Raw genomic sequence first — 10,168 nt, 5'->3', positions numbered from 1 at the left:
TACAGCAGGGGAGGGGAGAAAAGGGTAGGACAGGGTAGGGCATGTATAGGTAAGGGAGATAATGGGCAAGGGGAGAGGAGGGGGAGAGCAAGTCATATTTATAGATAACGAATTTTCAAGGGCTGGGGCGGGGGGCAGGGGAAGGGGAGGAAGAGGTAGGGATGGATAGGGGAAGCTGGGGAGACAGGAAGGTGGTCGGGGGAGAGCAGAGGGAGGGAAGGACAGGGGAAAGCTGGGGAGGGGAGGGTCAGGGGGTCTGGTAGGGGCACTGGTCATAGGCTCTTGCTGCTCAAAGTTAAACAACAGAAGGCGGCTTATCTCAGGGTGATGACAGACCCGCCGACCACTCGCACTCCATCCCAGCCTCCTCCTCCTCCTCCTCAGCATCTCTCAACTTGTCCGCTATAATGTAGGACGCTAAATGTTAAAGTTAGTAATTGTTAAGTGAATTGTTAAGGTTAGTAATTGTTAAGGGAAATGTTAAGGTTAGTAATTGTTAAGGGAAATGTTAAGGGAAATGCTTAGCTCCCCGCTGTGGTGCTCGGAGACACGAACGTTTTTTGGGTTTATTTTGCGATTCTGACGGTAAATGTTTTTGTTGACAAGTTTGACCACATTATACCCTGCGTCTATTAAATCCTCATCTGCCTACAACTCTTTTTCGTCAGGAGGAAACTAAATACCAAAGTGCTTTCATCTGCTCTTAAGACCCGAAGTGGCTGTAGAGCAGATTAGATCACCAGAGCGGGAAACCTCATCATTAGTTAATAGTCTTTCTGTTGCCTGCATTTCCATGTTTCTGTGTTTCATTCACGGTCCCTCCTCCTCCTCTTCCTTCTCCTCCTCCTGGTCCTAGCTTTCTGTTGCCTGCAGTTCCTTGTTTCTGTGTTTCATTCACGGTCCTTCCTCCTCCTCCTCCTCCTAGCTTTCTGTTGCCTGCATTTCCATGTTTCTGTGTTTCATTCACGGTCCTTCCTCCTCCTCCTCCTCCTAGCTTTCTGTTGCCTGCATTTCCTTGTTTCTGTGTTTCATTCACGGTCCCTCCTCCTCCTCCTCCTCCTGGTCCTAGCTTTCTGTTGCCTGCATTTCCTTGTTTCTGTGTTTCATTCACGGTCCTTCCTCCTCCTCCTCCTCCTCCTAGCTTTCTGTTGCCTGCATTTCCTTGTTTCTGTGTTTCATTTACGGTCCCTCCTCCTCCTCCTCCTCCTCCTACCCACCCTTCCTCCTCCTTCTCTTTTCCTTCACAACACTTAATCAACCTATCAACTACCTCCACTGAATGGCTGTTGGTGGTGGTGGTGGTGGCGGGCGTGCTAAATCTAACGTAAAAATATATATATATGTAATAGAAATAGAAAAAAAAACACCTTGAGAGAGAGTGGGCAGGTGCTTCATACCTAAGTCATTTCTTCATGTTTTTCATTTTTGTATTTTGTATTAATTTTATAAACGTTTATTTGTGTACGTGTAACAGTGCAGGCTCTTCAAATAGTTATACATATATAAAACATGTAATTTTGAGCCTCCATTAGTACAATATTATGTGAGAGAGAGAGTGGGGGGGGGGGGAGGGGTAAGGGTAGGATGGGCCTGGCTATGGCTGCCCCGCGCTTCGCCTGGCCGACCTCTTCATCATCACCCGGGCTGTTGTTTTCCCCGTGGACCGAGGAGTTTACAGGCACAGCGATGGTCTTATCTACGGCGACGACACACGATCCCGCCCTGCCCTGCCCTGCCCTGTCTTACCCTCCCCTGCTCTGCCCTGCCCTGTCCTGGTCTGTCTTACCCTGCCCTGCCCTGCCCTGCCCTACCCTGCCCTGCCCTGCCCTGCTCTACCATGCCCTGCCCTGTTCTTGTCTGTCTTACCCTGCCCTGCCCTGCCCTGCCCTGTTCTTGTCTATCTTACCCTGCCCTGCCCTGCTCTGCCTTACCCTCCCCTGCCCTGCCCTGCCCTGCCCTGCCCTGCCCTGCCCCAATACACACAAAAATATATTGCCCACCCCTTCCCTCGCCTTTTCTTCCCCTTCCCTTCCCTTCCTTTCGTCTATTCTTTCCCTTCCCTTCCCTTGCCTTTCCCTTCTCTTCCCTTTCATTCCCTCCCCTTCCCTTCCCCTTTTCTCCTCTCCTCTTCCCTTTCCTGCCATTCCTTTACTTTCCCTTCCCTTCCTCTCCTTTCTTTTCCTTCCCTTCCTTTCCTCTTCTTTATTCCTCTCCTCCATCCTCTCCTCTTCCTTTCCCTGACTTTCCTTTCCTTTCCTTTCTTTCCTCTTCCTTTTTCTTTTCCTCCATCCTTTCCTCTTCCCTTCCCTTCCCTTCCTCTCCCTTTCTATTCCCTCTTCTCCTTCTCCCTTCCCTCCTCTTCCATTCTCAATCTTACCCTTTTCTTCCCTTCCTTCCGTTTCAACCTCACCTAATTATTTTTTCCCCAGCTCATTTTCCTATTATTATTATTATGATGATGATGATGATGATGATGGCAAGGGTGGTAGTGGTGGAAGAGAAGGTGGAAGGGGAAAAAGTGGATAGAGTGGATGGGGTTATGTGTGTGCGTGTGTGTGTGTGTGTGTGTGTGTGTGTGTGTGTGTGTGTGTGTGTGTGTGTAGCAATGCCTCTCAAGCTCTGATAACCCGAATCTCACCCACAACTTTTTTTTTTCTCTACACACACACACACACACACACACACGCACACACCTGCCTCCCTTGTCGCTCCAAACTGACCGTGACCGCCACCGCACCTTAGAGGCAAAAAACGTACACACACACACACACACACACACACACACACACACACACACACACACACACACACTATTCTCTCTCTCTCTCTCTCTCTCTCTCTCTCTCTCTCTCTCTCTCTCTCTCTCTCTCTCTCTCTCTCTCTCTCTCTCTCTCAACGCCCCGCCGCCTAACCTGACAATCCATTTATCCACATCAGCACAACGGAGGCAACAGACGAGGGGGGGACTCGCCTGTTTTTTGCCGCTGACCACGCGAATCTGTGCTGGGCTGGGCTGTCACGGCGCTGGGCCCCCGTACACCTCGCCCGCCCTCAAATGCCCTATATCTCATTATCTCTACTGGTACGCGGCGACCACTCTTGGACAGACTAGGTTAGGTTACGTTAGGTTAGGTTAGGAGTATGATATATGTATAAAAGGAAGAAAATAAAGGAAAGGAAGGGAAAGGAAGGGCCCTATCTCTCATCTCTTGAATAGGGCAGGTTACGCTAGGTTAGGTTAAGATGGGTCAGGCTTAGATGGAGTTTGAGGAAAGTTGGAAAGTTTCGTTTAGTCGGCGCAACATCTGTGGTCATATACCGGAGAGAGACAGAAGGGGAAGGAATTATAGAAGGGAACAGACCCCAGGAGACGGGACACAACCCCCGATTAATACCTGGTACCCATTCACTGCTGGGTGGACAGGGGCGTAGGGTATCGGAAAAGCCACCCAAATTTTTCTACTCCGCCCTGGAATCGAACCCGGGCTCTCTGGGTTGTGAGCCGAGTGTGCTAACCACTGCACCACGAAGCCCCCAATGGAGTCTGCGGGATAATTTTGAGTGGGAATCGGGGCTAGATATTGTGAAAATGTAAGTAAATAACAAAATAAATGAGAAGTATGATATGTGAAACTGAAAATCGTACACAAATGAAGAAAAAAAAAAGTAGAAATACACCAAAGTCTACCATGCAGGAATATACCAACAACTCAACCTGCCACCACCGCTCTCGCCTCTCCTTCCACACAGCCTCGTCCACTTCTCCACACAAAATCTCCCCCACACCACCACCTCCACCACCACCACCACCGCTCTCGCCTCTCCTTCCACACAGCCTCGTCCACTTCTCCACACAAAATCTCCCCACACCACACCCCTTCACCACCACCTCCACCACCGCTCTCGCCTCTCCTTCCACACAGCCTCGTCCACTTCTCCACACAAAATCTCCCCACACCACCACCTCCACCACCACCACCACCACCGCTCTCGCCTCTCCTTCCACACAGCCTCGTCCACTTCACCACACCCCCTCACCACCACCACGGCCACAGCGGCACTCTCACGGCCTCACCTCACCTCCTGAAGCTGGCAGAGACGCGGGGTAGTCCAGGGGCGCCGGGAAAGTACGGTAATGTCACCACTTTGCTCTCCGTACCCATCCACTCCGCCCCGCCATCTTCCCTCGGCCGCTCCAGGGGGGACGCGGCAGCTGGTTCAGAGGTTCGAGTCTCGGGGGTCGAAGCTTCACTCCCAAATGAACCTCGGAATTAATACAAGCTTTTTCCCTCATTCGCTGACTAATTATCACCATCATCATCATTAGTGGGCCTTTCCCAACGTCCTCTACATATCTGTCTGGTGAAAGTGTACTACATATATATGAAAATGAGATAAGACAAAAGATCATGCAGACTCCTTACGTTCTTATGTTCTTATGTTCTTATAACGATAACCCAAAATAAAATATATAATCCTTAGAAATACAAAAACACTCGTGATATTAAGAAGAAAAACAAGAAAGATAACAAGATAAATCACTAGACTAATGTGGACCAATAAAACAGTTATTATAAAACCTAAATCAACGTGTGTGTGTGTGTGTGTGTGTGTGTGTGTGTGTGTCACCCTCATGTTCCTCGACACACACACACACACACACACACACACACACAATCTCTCTCTCTCTCTCTCTCTCTCTCTCTCTCACACACACACACACATACACACACACACGTCAAGGAATTTCACGCGTGCTCAAAACCTCTTCTGCCATGTTAATCCACATCGCCCCCCCCCCTCCTCCTCTTCCTCCTCCTCCTCCTCCTCCTCCCTTACCTTTTTGTTCCTGTTCTTGGTACGTTTTTTTTCCTATTCTTCTGCATCCTCATCTTCCTCCTCCTCTTCTTCTTCTTCTTCTTCTTCTTCGTCTTCACACCCACTTACTCCACATTATCCCGCATCCCTCCACTTTCCCTCCTCCTCCTCCTCTTCCGCCTCCTCCTCCTCCTCTTCTTCTTCTTCTTCTTTTTCTTCTTCTTCGTCTTCACACCCACTTACTCCACATTATCCCGCATCCCTCCACTTTTCCTCCTCCTCCTCCTCCTCTTCCGCCTCCTCTTCCTCCTCCTCCTCCTCCTCCTCGCGTGTCATTCTTTTGGGTTTCACGAAAGAGTAAACTTCCTGACACCATGACTTAAAGATTCCTGGGAAACCGACCCCCTCTGCCCCCCCCCCCTCTCTCTCTCTCTCTCTCTCTCTCGTTCTCGGAAGCCCTCCACTCGTCAGCCCAAGCAAGCGTCGCCTCGTGCAGAGCTTAGCAGTGTTGCCACGTCTCGCCACACCCAACACCCTTGCCAGGCCCTGAGGCATGACGGGAATGGCTCCTTCGTCTTGCACTGGGGAGGAGGAGGAGGAGGAGGAGGAAACATGGAAATGCAGGCAACGGAAAGCCTACTGGCTCATCACGAGGCTGCCGCTGTGGTGCTGTAATCTGCTCGCCAGCCGCTCGGTGTCGCAGAGCAGGTGAAGCTTCGCTATTCATTTTACTCCTGACGCAACGAAATGACGCTCGATTCGATTTTTAGAGTTGATGGTATTGGTACTTACTACTTCTGAGGGAAGGTTTTTCCAGTGGCGGATGACTCGGCTTGAGAAGAAACTCCTGCCAGTGTCTGTACTACACCGCATCGGTTTGGCAGATTTTTTTTTGGGGGGGACTAGAGGGCATCATAGGTTCATGAGGTGGGGGGGCTAGAGGGCATCAGAGTTTCATGAGGTGGGGGGGCTAGAGGGCATCATAGGTTCATGAGGTGGGGGGCTAGAGGGCATCATAGGTTCAGGAGGTGGGGGGCCAGAGGGCATCATAGGTTCATGAGGTGGGGGGCCAGAGGGCATCATAGGTTCATGAGGTGGGGGGGGGCCAGAGGGCATCATAGGTTCATGAGGTGGGGGGGGGCCAGAGGGCATCATAGGTTCATGAGGGGGGGGGGGGCCAGAGGGCATCATAGGTTCATGAGGTGGGGGGGGGCCAGAGGGCATCATAGGTTCATGAGGTGGGGGGGGCTAGAGGGCATCATAGGTTCATGAGGTGGGGGGGACTAGAGGGCATCATAGGTTCATGAGGTGGGGGGGCTAGAGGGCATCATAGGTTCATGAGGTGGGGGGGGCTAGAGGGCATCATAGGTTCATGAGGTGGGGGGGGGGAGGGGGTGGCGAGCAAAACGAGCATGCGCAGATGGGTAATTATTTTGAAGAATATGTACTTTTAGGGGCATTTTGATGCTGGCATATAAAACACTGGGGGCTAGTGAGCCTATAGCCCCACTAGCCCCCAAGAAATTACGGCCCTGAAATGGGTAAACCGTTATTTCTAGTTCTTGAGTTAGTTTGCACTTCAAACAACTCGGAGTGATCGACGTTACTGAACTTTTTCAGGTATTTGGAGACTTGAATCATATTCCCTCGTAGGCGTCTCTTTTTCCAGTGTAAAGAGGTTGAATCGCTTGAGTCGTTCCTCGTACGGTTGAGCCCTTAAAGGCTGGAATCATTTTCGTGGCGCGGCGCTGAACCTTTCCAGTAAATCAATGTCCTTCCTGTAATTAGTGGACCAGAACTGCACTGCATACTCGAGGTGCGGTCTTACCATGGAATTATACAAGGATAGCATCACGTCTGGCGTTTTACACTCGGAAGTTCCTCGCTATGAACGCAAGCATAGTGTTGGCTTTGTTGTATGCTTTTTTACAGTGCTTGGTGTGTTGCAGGTCACTGATGATGGTGACATTAAGATCCGATTCCGAGGAGGAGGAGGAGGAGGAGGAGGAGGAGGAGGAGAAGGAGGAGGAGGAGGAGTAACAAGCAGAAAACTAATAATGCATGAGAAAAAGACGAAAAAAAAAAAAAGATGATGTCGCGTACAAGTAAAAGAAGAAAAAGAAAAACAACAACAACAACAACAACAACAAAAGAAGAAAGAGTATTAATAAAAGATGAGGGCGAAGAGGAGGAAGAAGAAGAAGAAGAAGAAGAAGAAGAAGAAAAAGAAGAAGAAGAAGAAAAGGAAGAAGAAGAAGAAGAAGAAGAAGAAGAGGAGGAGGAGGAGGAGGAAGAAGACCCCCCCTCCTCCCCCCCGTGAGACATGAGCTAAATGGGAAGGCGTTGAGTTACAAAATGTTCTTTGCAATAATGCCAAGCTTGACTCTCTCTCTCTCTCTCTCTCTCTCTCTCTCTCTCTCTCTCTCTCTCTCTGATGGGGGGTGAGATTGAAGCTTTTTCTCTTTTTTCTTTCTTTTCTCATTTTCTTTCTCCTCTTCCTTTCTTCTTTTTTCTCCTTTCTCACTTTCTCTCTTTCTCTCACTTTCACTCATTTTCCCTCCCCTTCACTTTCTCTCCCTTGTTTTCCTCTTTTTCCTTTATTTTTTCCTCCCTCTCTTTTTCCTCCCCTTTTTTTTCCTGCCCCTCTCTCTCTCTCTCTCTCTCTCTCTCTCTCTCTCTCTCTCTCTCTCTCTCTTATACTCTCCTCTCCCTTATACACACTCTCTTTCACCCACATCTTTCCTCTCCCTCCCTTCCTCCCTTCCCTTCGCCCTTCTCTCTCCTCTCCCTCTCTCATTCTCCTCCCTTCCATCCCTTCCCTTTCCTTCCTATCAACCTTTCCTTCTCTTTACCTCTCCCTTAAACACACCCTCTCCCTCCCTTCCTTCCCTTCCCTTTCTCTCTCCTCACCCTCTCTCATTCTCCTCCCTTCCCTCCCTTCCCTTTCCTTCTCTACCTCTCCCTCAAACACACCCTCTGTCATCCACATCTTTATTTCCTCTCCTCTCCTCTCCCTCCTTCCCCGCCACCGCTACTCCATAAGTCAGCATCTTCAGGGACAGTTTAAGAAGAGATCAGCGTGCGGGTCTCACTCATGCTTTATCAGGGAGGCCAGATGAGGCGTGTTTACAGCGTGCGAAGCGTGTCAGGAGGGAACTGATGAGGCACACGTGGAGCGCCAACCAGCCAGTCACCCACCCGCCAAGAAAGTGCAAAGGGACGGTGCTCTCAGACGCTTCCCCCGCTTCTTAAGTTAACTGTTGGGTCTTGTAACCTAACCTCTCACACCTATAACCTAACCTATTGCCTCTCACAACTATTGCATCCAACGTCAACTCATTTTAAAGGCCGAAAAATGATATGAAGAGTAAAGAGTGCTCTCAGACGCTTCTCCCGCTCCTTAAGTCATCTGCTGCCTTTAATAACTTTACCCCTGATAGCTTGTGCCTCCCACAGCTACTGCCTCTCATGTCAACTATTGCCACTCATGTCAACTCATTTTAAAGGCCGAAATGACTTAGACACAGGAATTAGTAGTGATGTCAGTAAGTTTGCAGATGATACCAAGATCGGTAGAGTAATTGAGTCGGATCGGGACGCTAGTATTCTCCAAGGTGAACTCAACAGATTGTATGACTGGGCGGATAAATGGCAGATGGAGTTCAATGTAGGGAAGTGCAGTATTCTGAGTGTAGGTAGGAACGACCCCTCACATAACTATTGCTTAAATGACACTCTCATAAGCAGGTCTGGGTGCGAGAGGGATTTAGGGGTCTTAGTGAGCTCTGATCTCCGTCCAAGGGCACAATGCATTCAAGCTAGAAATCGAGCTAATAGGGTACTGGGATTTATTTCAAGGAGCGTAAGCAACAGAAGCCCCAAAGTCTTCCTCAAACTATATTTAGCATTAGTTAGACCTCATCTTGACTATGCGGTTCAGTTCTGGTCACCTTACTATAGAATGGATATCAAAATGTTAGAATCGGTGCAGAGGAGAATGACTAAGATGATTCAGGGGTTGAGAAACTTGCCATACGAGGAAAGACTCAAACAGTTAAACTTGCATTCTCTAGAAAGGCGAAGGGTGCGTGGAGACATGATCGAGGTTTATAAATGGATGAAGGGCTTTAATAAGGGAGACATTCATAAGGTTTTGTTGGTAAGAGAACCGGGTAGGACACGAAGTAATGGGTTTAAACTGGATAAATTCAGATTCAACAGGGACATAGGCAAAAATTGGTTTACTAACAGTGTGGTGGATGAGTGGAATAGGCTTAGCAGTCATGTGGTGAGTGCCAATACAATTGTCACATTCAAAAATAGACTAGATAAATTCATGGACAGCGATATTAGGTGGGGTTAGATACACGGGAGCTTAGGGTCAAAGGAGCTGCCTTGTACAGACTCCTATGTTCTTATGTTCTTATGTTCTTAAAAGGAGATGAAGTGTGGAAGAGCGATGTTCTCAGGCGTTTCTTAGACTTCTTGCGTCAACAGTACAATACAGTCTGTTCATGTGTGTGGCGAGGACGTTGAGATCTCAGAAAGTTTCACGTATCTTGGCAGCGTGGTACATAACAGCGGTGAGTCTTGCCATGCAGGAAGTCTTACGGCGGACTGGTCTGGCCCACGGCGTTATGGACTCGCTCAACACGAATATATGGCGTTGTCGGTACCCGTGCAGAAGGACGAGGACCCGGTTCTTCACGTCCCTTGTGCTCCCTGTCTTACTCTGTGGCTGTGAGACATGGACACTAAATGGGGATTGTTGCCTTTGGTTATAAGTGTCTACGGAGAATCATGGGATATCGCTGGAATGACTTTTCTTGCCAAACTCCCATCACCAGGAGGAGGAGGAGGAGGAGGAGGAGGAGACATGAGGGAAGGGAGGGAAAGGATGAGGGGAAAGAAGGGGAGAGGGAGAGGAGTAAGGGAACGAGAGGGAGAAAGGGAGGATGAGGAAGGGGAGAAGGGAGGAAAAAGGAAATGGAAGTTAAGGGAGACAAGTGAAGGAACGAAAGAGGGAGAAAGGGAGGAGGAGGAAGGGGAGAAGGGAGGAAAAAGAAAATGGAAGTTAAGGGAGACAAGTGAGGGAACGAGAGAGGGAGAAAGGGAGGAAAGGAGACAAGTGAAGGAACGAAAGAGGGAGAAAGGGAGGAGGAGGCAGGGGAGAAGGGAGGAAAAAGAAAATGGAAGTTAAGGGAGACAAGTGAGGGAACGAGAGAGGGAGGGAGAGGAAGGGGAGAAGGGAGGAAAAAGAAAATGGAAGTTAAGGGAGACAAGTGAGGGAACGAGAGAGGGAGAAAGGGAGGGAGAGGAAGGGGAGGGAAGAAAGGGGAGAATGGAGGGA

The sequence above is a fragment of the Eriocheir sinensis genome, chromosome 68 (assembly GCF_024679095.1).
Source record: "Eriocheir sinensis breed Jianghai 21 chromosome 68, ASM2467909v1, whole genome shotgun sequence".
NCBI classification, from domain to species: Eukaryota; Metazoa; Arthropoda; class Malacostraca; order Decapoda; family Varunidae; genus Eriocheir; species Eriocheir sinensis.
The sequence above is the reverse complement of the archived record's forward strand: the minus strand, read 5'-3'. Positions refer to the sequence as shown.